Source organism: Mus musculus, chromosome 2 (assembly GCF_000001635.26).
Source record: "Mus musculus strain C57BL/6J chromosome 2, GRCm38.p6 C57BL/6J".
NCBI lineage: Eukaryota > Metazoa > Chordata > Mammalia > Rodentia > Muridae > Mus > Mus musculus.
In genome coordinates this window covers 57129192-57146036 of record NC_000068.7, presented here as the reverse complement: position 1 = coordinate 57146036, position 16845 = coordinate 57129192, and the positions used below count along the sequence as shown (strand labels likewise).

At 40.5% G+C, this 16845-nt stretch overlaps 1 long non-coding RNA gene across 1 annotated transcript in view; it reads left to right on the top strand.

Moving 5' to 3' along the window:
- The window catches only part of BB557941 (expressed sequence BB557941), a 54278-nt gene that overhangs the window by 35718 nt on the left and 1715 nt on the right, over positions 1-16845 (top strand). The gene's annotated exons all lie outside the window — the stretch shown is intronic.

Genomic DNA, 16845 nt, shown 5'->3' with positions numbered 1-16845 from the left:
CCTAAAAGATATCATTTTGCTTCTTTAAAAGTAAAAAATGCCAATGCAGAATTTAAAAGTAGAGTATCATGCTAATAACTTTTTATCTTTAGATTATTGCTCATTTTTCACAGTGATTCATTCACTCATGCAACAAGTGTTTGACAAACACCAGCTATAAAGAGGTACCATTCACAAAGACCTTTGCCCCGGAGAACCCTACGATCTGTAGTAGGCAGGTAATGGAAATCCCTCCTTCACATATCATCCAAACATCATTACAGAGGCTCTTCATGTATTCTGAAAGTAAAGAAGAGAGAAGACACATGGCACTGGCTTCCACAGAGCTTGTTCAATATTGAAGGGGGAACGAAAACAGTAAACGAGCATCAGTGTGTGTTTATGGAGCAGAGTGATAAAGCCAGTGTATAAAATGTCAGTCAAGTGACATATTAAAATTCCTGGTGGCTATATTTATGTGGACAGAAAAGACTCTTCTTCGAAGACACTTAAGCTGTGCCCCCAAGAGACCATAGGAAGACTATTATCAGGTGGAATCAAGTGTCTTTTTGCTGCTATTGTTGCTATCATTAACAACTATGTTTATGGGTTGTGTGGTGGTATGTGCCTCTTGTTCCACACTTGGGAAATGGAAGGCAAGGAGATTTTGAGTTCATGGCCAGCCTGAGTTATATAAAAGCTAAGTCCCAAATTAGAAAAGGAAATTAATAACAGATTAATACTTTAATCATTGATATATACTTGACTGTGTCTACATCTACATGTGTGAGAGCGGGCATGAACTTCCAGGAGGACTCACAAGTGGTTCATGATGCTGGGTATGACTTAGGACAGAGACGATGCCTCGGGAGGAAAACAAATGAGAAGCCAAACCCTTGAAGAGGAAGGTGTGAATGGAACCCAATGTTCACTGGCAACAGCAGAGGTACTCTGTAATATAAGGCAGGCAGAGAATGATGTAGAGCAAGGAAGGTGGTGGTGGTGGGGGTGTTAAGTTGGAAAGGGATGGAAATTCCTGTGAAACTCATTTTCACCATATTTTTGGAATAAGGTTATATACTGAGAGTGTGAGAGTCAGGAGGAAAGCATGATGTGGAATGATCATTGTGGAGAGTGGAAGTGCAATGGGTGGGACCACTGCTCTTGACTCCCTTGAGAGTTTCAGGCTAGATTTAAGATGCTATTAGTACCTGTGACATTTATATCCTCATCAGTGTTAGCTTATATTGAGACCTGTCAGTTTAACCAGGTAAAGAGAGGTGGCAGAGGCCAAAGTGAGGGGTTGTTGTGGGAAATTTTAAAACATGAACCTGCCAACTCCCTTCCAGATAATACATGGCGGATTAGCCATGTATCTAGCCAGAGAGCTGTATGCCTGAAGTTGAGATTGTGGTGATGATCACCAGGTCTCACGGAAAGCAAGGAGATCTGGAACTTGAGACTCGATGGCCTTCCATGTATTATCAGCACTTTCGCTTCCTTCAGCCCACCAACTCCCTGCTGGGGCCAGCAGTCTTCCTGTGCTCCTGCCACCAACTACTCTCTCCAGCTAGCTCCCAGAGCATCTGGCTCACTCGTTGTCGCTGGAGCTGCTAGTTCCCTCTAGTAACCAAGTAAAGCAAAACTCTTGAACCTTATAATTAACCAATCATATATCAATATATAACCAATATAACCAATTTATATATCAATAAAATTACAATTTATAAGATGGCACTACAATAATTTCTGAACCAATAGATAATGATAAAAACTTTATCCCAATCTAACCTTATGATATCATAACTACCTGTGGCTGGTTAAAACCATGCTGGTTCAAATCCACCTCCACTTTGCCTTTCTCCTTCCTCTTAGGTTCTGCTCCCTTTTCCCTGTCCAACCACAGGCCTCCTGCTGCCCTAGTGTGATTGGACAGGGAAAATCCTGCAACCAGGTATATTATGAAAGATAGTCTTCAATATCAAAGAAAGACTCTCTGCATAGAAGAGAAGGAAAGAAGGTCCCATGGAATGTAAACAAATAATAATACAACTATAAACACAACTATTCAGAAAGTTCACATTTTAAAATTAAAATTTACTATTGGATTGTGTACTAAGTGCTTTTACCCAACAAAATCATCTCCAAGTTCCCATTTTAGAAAGTTTTAATGATGTCAAGATGTTAATTGTGTATTGGGGCAAGGGACACTAGCCAGAGAGCTGTATGCTTGAACTTGAGATTGTGGCGATGATCACCAGGTCTCATGGAAAGCAAGGAGATCTGGAACTTGAGAGTCAATGGCCTTCCATGTATTATCCATGTGTGTGCACTGTACTCAGCCAGGAAGCTAGTGAGAAGAACAGGTCATTGAAGAGATAAATGGGGCTAAATTTATCACAGAATGAGTGAGTTCTCCAGATGTGAAGGAAGGAGCGAGCTCTGATGACACAAACCTCTATGGAGCTGGTTTGGAAGGGTGAAAACAAGAGGCTTGGATGACCTGGGAGAACATGGTGGGCCACTGCAGTTACCCAGCATGCAGAAGTGTAATATCTTCCCCTGCCTCTAGTTGCAACAGGAATGATTTCAACAGGCCCAGCTAGATTCCACTAAGAGTAAGAAAACAAAGGGGCCTTCCAGAGATGCTGGTAAGGATACAGACAAGCTTGCTGCTGACTGTCTTTAACTACAGGTTGCAGAAGTGAACGTACAGGTCAGATAGATAAAGTGCAGAATAGAGAAGGATGAATTATCAGGCGAAGGGTCAGACATTTTTCTACAGTAGTCCAGAGAGTACAGATTTTAAGCCAACATCTCTGATGCTCTCTTTTGGAAATGTTCAACCCTACCTTTTAGTATGAAAGCAATATGCAAAGGTATGGATATGGTATATGCTTCAATGAACGTTTATTTTCCAAGACAAGTATTGGTCATTCCTGAGTAGTAAACTGATCATGGAATAGAATTTGTGCTTCTGATACTGGATGAGATAAACAGTAGAGATTTGGGTCAAAATGTGAGTGTTTGGGGCCCAGGGAGATGTCTCAGTTGGATGACTTTGTATATCTAGTAACTTGAAAGAGCTTAAAACCCAGGCATCTTTAACCCTGGAACAGTGGAGAGAGTCAGATCTCTGGGGCTCACAGGCCTGTCAGTCTAGACAGTCAAGTGGGGCTATAAGTTCAGTGAAATACCCTGTGTCAAGAAGTAAGTTGGGGAAAAGCAGAAGAAGATACTGGGTATGCACCTCTGTGGCTTGGGCACACACTCACACCTGTGCACACACACATGTGTTCCCTTGCTCATGCCCCACAGGGGACGTTTGACTCTTTCCTCAAGAGGAAAGACAGTTTAAGATGGAAAGTAAATAACTCCCAAGTATACTGCCCAGTTGTAGTAGCCCAGAATGAGAGAGGGCTCTGGCATGTACCTGCTGATGTGGGAAGAGAACAGCAGATTGGGTAATGGTGTCCGACGTTCAGGCTGGGAGACCCAGATTCACAAGTTTGAGAAAACCCGATGCCAGGCTGCTCAGCATTGTGACTGAGGAGACCCCACTTGTTGCCGAAGGGCCAAGTAGAAACATTTTGGGTTTTAAAAGAAAGAAGATGCATGTATTGGTAAATATGGGAACAGGCAAGATTTTCTCTTAGCGCCTGACTGTGTCCCCAAACTCTCACGGTGGGGGCTAAATCAGGTTTCCCAATGTACAATAAAATAGAAATGGTTCTATAGCTTTAAGCCACTCAAGCTGTTACGTATCAAACTGTGCCACTACCTGCATGGTATTGGGATTGACCTGACAGGGGTGACAAGAAATGCAAAAGGACAATGTGTTCAGAAAAGCTGTGACTAAGTAGGCAGGGGATGAGCACTGCTGGAGGTGCTCCAGCAGCCCCTAGACTTGAGGTGTCTTTTAGATCAGGTTGAAGGAAGAGTCGACTTAGCTAATCTTTGTAAGGGTGTCTGTAGGAAGCAGTTTCAGGCTGCAGTCATCCTGGAGGAGGAAGTTGTCAGGTTTTAGGGGCCAGTATTTAACATTTAAACACAGAGCACCACCAGACCAGCCCTCAACCAATGGCTGTGCTCTGGTCAAGAATGCTCATCCGGGCAGTGGTGGCACACGCCTTTAATTCCAGCACTTGGGAGGCAGAGGCAGGCAGATTTCTGAGTTCCAGGCCAGCCTGGTCTACAGAGTGAGTTCCAGGACAGCCAGGGCTACACAGAGAAACCCTGTCTCAAAAAAACAAACCAAAAAACAAAAGAATGCTCATCCCCACGGGGGTATGGGTACCCTCCATAAAGTTGTCGGTGTTTTGTGCAAGACACACTTGGAGCTACTCACAGGCTACTCGTTGTGACAGGACAGTGAACCTGATCTGCAGAATCAACTCTGAAAGATCTCTGAGTAGAAGCCACTGTTGATGTTAAATAAATACTGTATCTGTACACAGATGAGTGGGCACTAGTTTTTAACAATTCTTCAATACCTTTTCATCCACATTTTTTTTTTTTGAGAGAGGATCTATGGTCCTAGATACCCTCAAAGTCACAGCAATCCTCCTGCCCCAGTCTCCTGAGTGCTGGGATTTCAGGCATGAGTCATTATGCCCACCTCATATAATTTTCTGTTTTCTGCTCCACACCACTGATTGTACCCCACAGAATTGGAACAAACATTATCAGTGCTTTTGTTATTTTACCTATGTTATTTAAAAAATTCTCCAAGTACTTCAACTATTTCACGATAATAAACCGGGCTGTACTTTACTGAGTGATATTAACTCTTTCAGACCTCTAGAGTGTAATTTGGTATATTTTCTGAGCAATCTGGAGGTACTAACATGTTCCTTGATGGTAAATTAGGTCCTGGGATACTAATTTATTGCTCATAACTTATGAGATCCCTGTTGTACTAGTGACAAAAGAGACAGGACTGTCTTTTAAGAGAATGTTTCATTTGCTCTTAACTAAAGGAAACAAAAACCAGTAGTTTGATCTAATTAAAGCACATTAATGTATTGTTTGGTTTAACTTCTGTTGCTGTGATAAAATACTTTGACAAAGCCAGGCATGGTGCTACATGCCTTTAATTTTTAGTACTTCAGAGGCAGAAGAAGGTGGTTCTCTGTTAGTTCAAGGCTAGCCTGGTCTGCATAGCCAGTTCCAGGCTACTCAAGGCTGCATCGTGACATACTGTCAAACAAACAAACAAACAAACCAATAACAACAACACTAACAAAAAGCAACTTGGGGGAGGAAAGGTTTACTTTAGCTTACAATTCCATGTTGCCATTCATAAAAGCAGGGAAATAAGGCAGCCAAAACTTACCCTATCCGGGCCACATTCACAGTCAAGATGAAGGGTAGAGAATGTGTTTATGTTTGTGCTGAACTAAGTTTCTCCACTCATGTACAGTTCAGCATCCAAAAGAGAACTGCACTGCCCACAGTGGGCTGGGTCTTCATATATCAATTAATACAGTCCATAAAATCCCTATGGACATACCCAGAGGCCAAGTTGATCTAGACAGTCTGGGGCTGAGACTCTCCTCTCAGGTAATTCTAGATTGTGTTGACTTGACAGTTAAAGCTAACCAGTACAGTGTCCGAACCTAGCCTTTTCCTTTATGCAAGCTATTCTTGTCTTTTAGGAAATACATAGTGCCATGAGAGTCATTTTACAGTGGATGGATTAAAACATGACATTCATTTAGCAACTGTTATGAACAGAGTTTTCTGCATTGCACAGTTGGGAACGATGAATCAAACAAGACTTCTGGCTCTGGTTTTCATAGGTTTGTACTTCCATTGTACAGGATGCAGAGATTCATGTATGTGTAAATACGTAGGACGCATAGAAACCAACAATGTCAAAGGAATGCTTGGGATAAGTGATTATCGATTATAGAAATAATAGCACCTTATGATGACCGAACTCTTTGCATCATTCCATGTTACAGTAACAAATTCACATGCACTGACCAAATTACTGCTCACAACAGCCCAGTGAGGGGGGTAACTTGATTCTCTCCTAGATAAGTAAATCCCACTAGCAGCTAGTAAGTGGCAGAGTTGAGTTTTAGAACTAGGTCTGCCTGCCTGCAAAGCCCTTGATCTTAATCTCTATCTCATTATGCTTCAGAAACACACATTTTAAGCTGGGTAGAATCGATAAGTAAAAGCCAGTTATTGTAGAATATGGATTTTTGCCACTCTTGACAGACAGAAGATGTGACATTTCAACTGCTGGCAATAGGTCTTCAAGAGTTCTTCTTAAAAATGCAAATCTGTACTCTCAGGAGGATAACATATTTTTAAAAAAATAAACATTTCAGGCTCTTAACTTGCATGTCCTTGTGAAACCTTGCAAATAGGTTGAGTGACAGGTAAGCTTTGAAGTGGGTAAGGAATAGCAGGTGTGGAAGAAGGGAGAGGCAGTACTGACTGGAAGGCTGGGAGAGATTTTTGCTTTGAGGAAACAGGCATCATGAAAGAATGGGGCACCCACAGTGGGCACTTCTACATGGGCATAGGATATAGAAACAGCTAATGTAAAACTCGCAACTCAATACTTTTGTATAAGGCCAGTGTTAACGTGTCTTAAAAAATTTAGTCATATGTCATTAGCAACTGAGCAAATTAGCAAGTACACATTTAAAAAAATTATATTATTTGGCCCAATCAGTGACTGAGATGCCAGTTCCATTATCTGAGAATTCCAAATCAAAGATTTCTTTTACATATTTTGCTCCACCATTCATTCTGAAGTGACATAGTTTACCCATGATCACCAGTAACATGATTCTAAATTAGCATTATACCCAGAACAGGGATGCTAATATAATCAATTGCTAATTAGTTCTGTTGCTCCTTTCCATTGCAATTATGCTCCTGTGTTAGCATAATACTTGGTGATACATGACTCACAAAATTTAACTGTGATTTTTATTTAAATACTTAGTTTCCATCGTCATAATGCTAATAATTATAAGGATGATTATAATAATAAAAATAAGTACAAGTGGTTTAAGGGTTAGAGATGAGAGTCTAAAAATGATATCCTCAAGATCTGCGTTTATCCTACATCAATAATTTTGTAACAAATTTGCCCAATTTACAAATCAAAAATAGATTCTTCTGTCAGCAAAGTATCAGTCTTGTATCTGAAAATCAAGCACAGCTTGTTCATCGTCAGAAACCACAGAGGCTCTGAAATCAGAACTTAGCTGCCAATTTTGTTGATGATGCATAAGATGAAGCCGGGTACAGCTGGCTCTTCTTTCCTGCGCTAGCTTTGCGGCACTGACATTCGTGAAAAATCTGTTTGTTTTTTGTTTCAGGAAATTAAATAGCTATGACTAAAATGAAGCAGAGGGAACAGATATATCTGGGTAATAACCAGGTGCCATTTTTATTTTTAAATTATTTTTTTTCCTGCAGAATCACTTGATTTACCAAGACACTACTTTGACTTGACCTGTTGGCACATATGACCTCAGATAATACAGAGGAAGCTCCTGCCACAGATAAGCTAGAGGACTCCATTTTTTGATAACTAGAGAAGACACAACTTAAATAACTTGCAACTTAGCCTCCTCATAAATAAGTACATACCATGTCCTCAAGACTACTCCTTCCAATAGGGTGTCATATTTCACATTTGTAAAAATAGCTTCATTTGCTGACATGTAAACTGCTTTTTCAGAATGAGCACTTCATGTGCTTAGCACCTAAGCTTAAAGCCTTCATTTAACAGAAATAAGCCGATTCCTAAATATTACCCTAAAATGAAGAAACAAGAGAGTTTTAAATACTGCAACATTAAGTTAATGACATAAAGCTGCATTTTAAATCTTTAAATCTACTGGAAGCTCCGTGAGTCGGGAATATTCGTTTCCTTTCTTTCTGGCAAGCCTTAAATAGGCGCTGCCTGGTCCAGGGTAAAGAAGAGAATTGGATACATGCGGTAACTGTCAGCACTCTGGATCTTTTTAAAGTTATCATAAAGATGATGGTTGTTGTTGTTGCTGTTGATGATGATGATGATGATTGGTAGTGTGTGGGTTGTACTGGTGTATGCATGGGATGAATTTGTCCATACTTGCCTGGGTGGAGGTCAGAGGTCAGTGGTGAGCCTTCACATGAGCTTTTGAGACAAGGCATCTCACTAACACTGGAGCTTGCTGTTTTGGTTAGACTGCTTGTCTGAAGAACCTGTCTGGCCAGAGAACCCATAGGATCCTGAAGGCTGTATCCTTCCCCAACTCTGGGGTTATGGACCATGCCGGTATGCTCAGCTTTATATGTGGGTGCTGGGGATAGAGCCAAACTGGTCTTCATGCTTATGGAGCAAGCACTTTATCTACTGAGCTTTCCCCGTAGAGCTCCCTCCCCCACCAAGGTCATAAAGATACAAAGAGAGGAAGGAAAGAGAATATACTGTGTTTTTTTCCCTCTTCCTTCCTTTCTTTTTTCTTTTTTAAAGTCAGAGACTCGCTACTCATAGTTTTGGCTGCAGCCCAAGCAGATTCACTTGCTTTTGTATCCCGAGTGCTGGGATTAATACTTGTCTGGCCTGACACACTTTTAAAAACAATAGAATAGGGGGACGAAAGCTTTTCCATTTATTTACTTATAAATTTCTTTATTATTGGCAGTCAAGATTAAATCTAAGGGCCTCTCAGATGCTAGGCAAGTGCTCTGCCCCGGGGCCACATACCTGGTCCCCATCAGCTTCTTTTCATTCACTGTTCATCATGAACAAAGAGAGTTGGTGGGAATCTCAGTGGTAGAATATATGGTTGCCATGCAAGAGACCTTAGATTAGCCAGGCTTCATAGCACAGGCACATGCCTTTAATCCTAGCACTCGGGGCCGGGGGCGGGGCCGGGGGCGGGTAGATCTTTGTGATTTTGAGGCCAGCCTGGTCTACATATTGAGCTTTAGGAAACCAGGGATACGGGGGCTGGAGAGCTGGAGAGCTCTGACTGCTCTTCCAAAGGTCCCGAGTTCAAATCCCAGCAACCACATGGTGGCTCACAACCATCTGTAATGAGGTCTGACTCCCTCTTCTGGTATGTCTTAAGACAGCTACAGTGTACTTACATATAATAATAAATAAATAAATCTTTAAAAAAATGATTTAAAAAAAAAGAAAAACAAAAAGGATACCAGGGATACATAGAAAGACCCTATCTCAAAAGACTAAAACACATAAATAAGAGACCCTTATTTCCATCCATAGCATCATCAAAATAAATAAGTGAAAAATTTTAAATCTAGCATTGTAATGAATTTGAAGGGCAGTTCCATCATGGAAACAAGATACTTAATCAACCAAACACAATTTGAAAAAAAGAATATTAGGAATAAATACAAATTATTAAACACACAGAATCACACATGACATATATATATATCATATCATGACATATATATATCATATCATATATATCTATAATATATATGTATGTATGTATATATGCATAAGATATATAATAAGAAAAATATTATAGCCCTGAAAAAATAGCATAAAGTATAACAATGAACAAAAGACAAATTTGAAAATATATACAATGTAAGTAAAAAAAGATATGAAGTGCTAATGTTTCTAGAAACATTGCTTACAACTACCAAACAGCAACCTGTGTCCATCAAAAGATGAGTGAACATAGTGTCTACACAGTGGAATGTTGTCCACCTTAAAAAGGAAGCAAGTTCTGACAATATACAATATGAATGGAAAATGAAATCATTATATTAGCCGAATTAAGCAAGTTACACAACTATAAGTGTTATGGGATTTCACTGATTTTTAAAAACTATAAATTGTGTGTGTGTGTCTGTGAGTGCGTATAGATATGTACACATGAATGCAGCACCCTAGTAGGCTAGAAGCAAGAGCTCTAGGGCTGGAATTACGAACAGTTGGGAGCTGCCTAATGGAGGTACTGAGCTCAGGTCCTCAGATGAGCAGTATGGACTCCTCCGTGTTGAGCCAGCTCTCCAGTCCTGGATTTCATTACGTGAGGTATATTCGTATCTCAAATGACTACACTGAATCCCTTCACCTTGGTATGTGCTTGATGATGGCATTTGCTTTCTCTTTTATGTAGACTACAATGCAGAGGAAAATAAAAACATACCTGCCTAAGTTAAATCTCTCCCTATAAACTTTCCTCTGCATGTGTGTGTGTGTGTAAAAGGATATATAGCTAGTCACAGAAAGGGGGAAAAAAAAGAAATATAAAGTTGGACAAAGGTCATAGCTTAAAAAGATTTATTTTTAAAAATGTATCCCAGCCAGGCGTGGTGGTGCATGCCTTTAATCTTAGCACTCGGGAGGCAGAAGCAGGCAGATTTCTGAGTTCGAGGCCAGCCTGGTCTACAAAGTGAGTTCCAGGACAGACAGGGCTACACAGAGAAACCTTGTCTAGAAAAACCAAAACAAAAACCAAAACAAAAAAACAAAACAAAACAAAAAAAACCCCCCCTTTTTTTTTTTTTTTTTTTAAATCACCATTCAGCTATGTATGAATTGGGCTGGTGAGATGGTTCAGTAGGTAAGGGCACTTGCCACCAAATCTAGCAACCTGTGTCTGGTATCTGGAACCCACATGGAGAAAGGAGAAAGAATCAGCTCTTGCAAGGAGCCCTTGGCCTCTACATATATGCATAAATGAATGAATAAATAAATAAAACATATATATATATTAAAGTTTTATGCTTAAAAACTGTATCATATATAGTCAAGGAATTCCACTTTTATGAGTTTATTCTAAAGAAAACCCTGTCCATATGCAAAATAATGTAGATGCAGGAAGATCTTGCAAACAAACCTGTACCCACCAGGTACTGGTGAAATGGATTATGTTTATACTTGCAATGGAGTAGTATGCAACCAGAAAAAATAAGAAGCCCCCCTCCCTCCCTCCCTCCCTCCCTCCCTCCCTCCCTCCCTCCCTCCCTCCCTCCCTCCCTCCCTCCCTCCCTCCCTCTTTCCCTCCCTCCCTTCTCTTTATTCCTTCCCTTTCTTTCTTTCCTTCCTTCCTCCTTCCTTCCTTCCTTCCTTCCTTCCTTCCTTCCTTCCTTCCTTCCTTTCTTCCTTCCTTCCTTCCTTTCTTTTCGTCGACAGGCTTTCTGTGTGTAGTATGTAGCCCCTGGCAGCCCTGAAATTTGCTCTCTACACCAAGCTGGCCTCAAACTCAGTGATGCTCCTACCTCTGCACCCCAGCTGCTGAAATGGAAAGGGTGTGCTACCAGTGCCCAGCAAAAAGCTTTTCATATACTAACATGGAACTATTGCCAAAGTAAGTTGTTAGAAGATAGACAAGGTAGAGTATACGTGCTCTCATTTTGTTCAAAGAATATACATAAGTGTCTCTATGAGAAAATATAAGAGGTAAATTATGTTGAGTTAGCTTGGCAAGAAATCAGTGTAGGGTAACAGAGATGTGACAAAATTACTCTCTGTCTTTGGTTTTGGACCTTTTGAATTTTGGACATTTGAATATGTCACCTGTGGAAACCAAATGAAATTACAATTTTCAATATGTAGGCTGTTTTAAAATAGCCTCGATTATTTTCATCTCAAGTCTTACTTTTCTCCCTATTGCAAAAGCAGTATGAGATCCTCCCTGTATTACTAGCATTCTGGTTTAATTCTGTAATGCCTAAGAAATCAAATCTGTTATTCCTGCTGGGATGGGAAGGGCTGTCAGCATGTGTGGGCAGCAGTGGCAAAGGGCTTTTGAATGTAAGCCATGTAAACTAAATTCTAGAGTCGATTGGAATACAAACTCATGGTTGATGTAGGAGATGGTTTATTTCAATCATAATTGTAAATACATCTCATGATAGAAGTGGGCCCAAGCTCTAGACCCAATTTCTTAGACTGTTCTGCCATCCTGACTTGGGGGCAAGATTCTGTATCTAGTTTGTGATATCCAACAACCAGGACCAAGGATCTGAACAGAGAGGGGAAAGAGAAATTCATATGGCTACCCAAACTGTGTCTGACTGCTTCCACATGTGTGTGTTACTGAGGTAGATAGAATGGGCACACTCCTGGTCTTCATATTAGGAAGTGTAACCTTGTTTGGAGTAGGTGTGTCACTGTGAGCGTGGCCTTTAATACCCTTGTCCTAGCTGCCTGGAAGTCAGTATTCTGCAAGCAGCCTTCAGATGAAGATGTAGAACTCTCATCTCTGCCTGCACCATGCCTGCCTGGATGCTGCCATGTTCTCACCTTTATGATAATGGACTGAGCCTCTGAACCTGTAAGCTAACCCCAATTAAATGTTGTCCTTATAAGAGTTGCCTTGGTCATGGTATCTGATCACAAAACCCTAACTAAGACAGTATTTGTAAATATATTTTGAGTCTGAGTCTTATTTTTGGGAGCATGGAGCTGGGAGGAAGAACCAGGGCCAAACTTGAACACATGAGAATCTGAGTTCTATCCCTAATACACACGTTAAAAAGAAAAGCCAGGATTGATGGTTTGGGTGAGTTTCAACACTGTCACAAAAACCAAGGCATATTGTTCCTGAGGAATGCTACCTGAGGTTGATCTTTGGCACCCCCCCCCCACATCATATGCACACACAGACACACATCATACACACACACACATCATACACACACATATATCATACACACACACACCATACAGACACAGATCATATGCACACACAGACACACATCATAAACACACACACATCATACACACACACACACACATCACACATACACACACATCACACATACACACATATCACACATACACAGACACACACACATCATAGACACACACACTTAAGAAAATGGAGTGGGCTGCGTGCACCATAAAGACCGGGTACCATGTGGTAAGTCTACTTCCATCTGAAGTCTCTGTTGCTCTCTATCATCCTATGTTATTATCATTTCTTTTGACCCAGATTAATCTAGAACCAGAAAATTGTGATGGAATTATGAAATTATTCAAGATGCATAGCTCGCAAACCTAATTGATCGTTATATGAAGATATACTTTTCCTAACAAAACCCACATCTTTTCAAGGACATCACATCTCCTACTGTGGGGCCATCTGTCTTAGTATTGAAAATTTGGGTACTATTTAAATGAATAAATCTTTAAATGGAATCTTAGCATGACAAGTGGCTTCAGTGGCCTTTCTTCCCTGAGTAAAAATGGCATTTTAGGTGGATCTGCAAGAGGCCCAAGCTCTGTACACCTAAATCTCCAGATGCAGGAATGGCTTTGCAACTTCCAAAGACAGTCAGCCTCAATGGTGCTTAGATTTCAGTTGTGTGCTAACATCTGCCTTTACCTCATTTTTGATTATTCTTTCAATCACATGCATATATGTGTGTGTATATATGTATGTATGTATGTACAGACAGACAGACAGACACACACACACAATACAGAAAATACAGGCACACCAAAGGTAAATAAAATAAAATCCTAGCTCTATAGCCCACGCTGCCCTCAAATTCAGTATGTAATCTAGGCTGACCCCTAATTTTCTATGTACTACTATATGTAATCTAGCCTTGAACTCGGAGCAATCTTCTGTCTCAGCTGTCCAAATGCTAGGATTAGAGGCATGCACAATTATACTCAGCTTCAAGGACAAATAGTTATAGTCTCAAAGATAATTTCTATAAAGGGGAGCTGGGCATTGTGATGCAGACCTTTAATCCCAGCACTAGAGAGGCAGAGCCAAGTGAATCTCTTCAGTTCGAGACCAGCCTGTTCTACATAATAAGTTCAAGGTTATCTGGAGAGAGAGAGAGAGAGAGAGAGAGAGAGAGAGAGAGAGAGAGAGAGAGAGAGAGAGAGAGAGAGGTTTCCCTACATATAACACAGTCTGTACGAGTCTATACTAAATGGGAATAACTGGATAGATTTTTGTGCAGACGTTCTCCGCCTCCCACCCCACTCATCCTTCTGTTTCTGAGCCTTCCCAGATTCATACAGGTCTGTAAGGAACAGCATCCATTACTGTAACCTTTTCAAGTGACAGCACTTTCTTCCTACACAAGATACTGAAACCACAGAATTATTAAGGAGTGTGAATGTGTGTGTACATGCATGTGCTTGTACAACGTGGGGAGAGTTTTATTTTTCCTGTATGTACTTAACCCAGTTCTTTAAGGATCTGGGTTTATTTATTGTTCAACCCAGTGATTTGTTTCAGGTTATTAAAAAATATTATGCAATTACAGATGTTGTACCTATATGGGAAATAATCAGCCATGCATATCAAATAAAATACAGGGAATAGAAAGAAGATATTTTGTTTGATGCAGAGAAAAAAGTTAAGCAAGTTTAAATAAGAATTATTACACTTTATAATATACTATCATGCTTATAAAACATAGAATACTACTATATGATGACTTAATGTACTTTATTCTTTTCATGATATGTATTTTAACTTAAAATGATTAGCTAGACTCCAATCTCCCAGCTATATACATGTATTCTCTCTCTCTCTCTCTCTCTCTCTCTCTCTTTCATTTTTCAAGATAGGCTCTCACTATGTAGCTCTGTCTGTCCTAGACCTCACTATGTAAACCAGCCTGGCTTCAAATTCATAAAGACCTCCCTGTCTCTGAGTCCAGCCTCTGACTTCAAGTGCTGAGATTAAAGGTATGTGCCACCACACCTGGCTAAATGTGCATCTTTCTGCCTCTCTGTCCATTAATTTATTAAATTATTCATTGACACGGTTAACAGATAACCACTGATGATGGCTAAACGAGCTGATGCTTAAAACTGCAAGATGATGGAGAGAACTCTCTTCTTCACAGAATCGAGGACTGTTAAAACAGTGTTTCACGAAGAAACAAATAGCCCTAAGTGGAGGTCAAACAGAGGCAACACTGGAGTACTCCACTTCTGAATATGGGAGTGGGAAGGCAGGGTGGCAGCGTGAGGCTAGCGGCAGGTGAATTCACAGAGGCCGTGTGCTCCAGCTAGGTCTTGACAGTTAAACAGTAATGGGATTCCATTGTACCCTGAGGATGGAGTTCATGAGATTCCAATGCCTAGAGCATGGGCCATTTTAGGGGACCATGGTTAGCTGATGGAGGATGGAGGTGATGCCATTGAAGCATCCAAGATGTCAGAGATAGGGAGCAAAGCTGTTATATGTCACCTGGTCAGCTTTGACTCTTCAGTTTTCTTGTGGTAGTAGAAGGGTTTGTTATCCATGTAGTAAGAACATTCCCATCCACGTTAAAATTTTCACCTAAATTAGGAACTTACATTGGCTTTAGAACTGGCACGTGTGATCATGTGAATTCTCCCTTCCCTTGCTTAGCAGCAGTAAGCCAAATAAATAAATAGTACATGTGTGCATTGATTTTGTCTAACAGGTAAGTTCTGTGCTTACCATGACTGAAGTACGTAGGGGAATAAGTTAGGTGTATTTATCAGAGATCATCATAGTTAAACAACAGAAACTCACTTCATTTGAAAGACAACAAACTGACTCTTATAACATGTCTAGTGATTCACCTGTATTGTCAGGAACAGCTTGATCCAGCTTTAAAGGGGTTTAATATTCTGACCTCCTCTTCCTCTCTTGTCTACCATTCCCGTGTTGAAGATATGTCAATTTACCCTCTCCCATGTTGAAGTGTAGAGAACAGAACGTGATATCTCTCTCTCTCATGGTTCCTGCATGGTTTAACTTGTCGATTTGGCTATCAAGTCTGGCCAGTTGGGAAATGGATAAGCGTTACCTTTGATTCAAATGAATTCGGCATGTGTAGCATTTGCATGATGGTGCCTCACAGGACACACCTGGATGCTCGAATCATGAGATCATGGGACTCCTTTGCTAAGTCTACCCTGGGGCTCTTCTTTCATAATTACTCCTTTGAGTATCAGCTCTGAGTGACTTGTTTGTCCTTTAGGTAACCTGGATCCTTGTCAGTTTCATTTTGTACTTCTGTTTCGCCAGGGCCCTTTTTCTAGGTGCAGAGAAATCCTTTTCCCTGCTTAAAGTTTCTTTCTGGATGGTGATATATGTCTGTGTGTGTATGTGTGTGTGTGTGTGCTATATGAATGTATGTGTGTGTGATATGTATGTATAACATGTATGCCTATATGTATGTAATATATGATGTCAAGGAGATAAGTGTTGTATGTATGTGCGTTTGTGTGTAATGTGTACATGATATGTGTCTACAGTATTTGTGTAATGTGTGTTTATGGTGTGTGTGTGATATGTGTGTGATGTGTGTATGTGTGGTATGATGTGATACCAGAGTGATACATGTGCATGGATGTATGTGGTGTGTATGTGTGTGTTTATGATGTCAGGGGATGTGTGTGTGTGTGCAGTGTCAGAGAGATGTGTATGGGCATGCATGTGTGATATTGTGGGCATGTGGCATGAGCATGTGTGTGTGTGTGTGAGGAGAGAATTCATGTGTACAAATGTGTATTATTTGTTTTTCATTTTCATTAGCCATAAAAAGGTGTAGGGTTAGGTGTGGGGGTTCAGCCTTGTGCCACAGCTTATTCAGGAGAATGCCTGAGGCAGGAGGACCACAAGTTCAAGACCTGCTGAGCTACAGTGTTCCCAACCAGCTAGGAAACTTAATAAGACCTTGTCTCATAATAGAAAGTAACCCCCCCCAAAAAAAAACCAAACCAAACCAACCAACCAAACAAAAAACATCAAAAAACCTCCTTCCTTCTAAGAATTTAGAACTTTATAAAGCAAAGTTAGAAACCCTTACAGACCCTTTCTGTTTGCCTTGATCTTGCCACTTCTGTGACAACAGCCTCCTAGTTTCTTTCAGGAGCTGTGAAAAAGCAAAGAAGCAACAGCAGAAAAT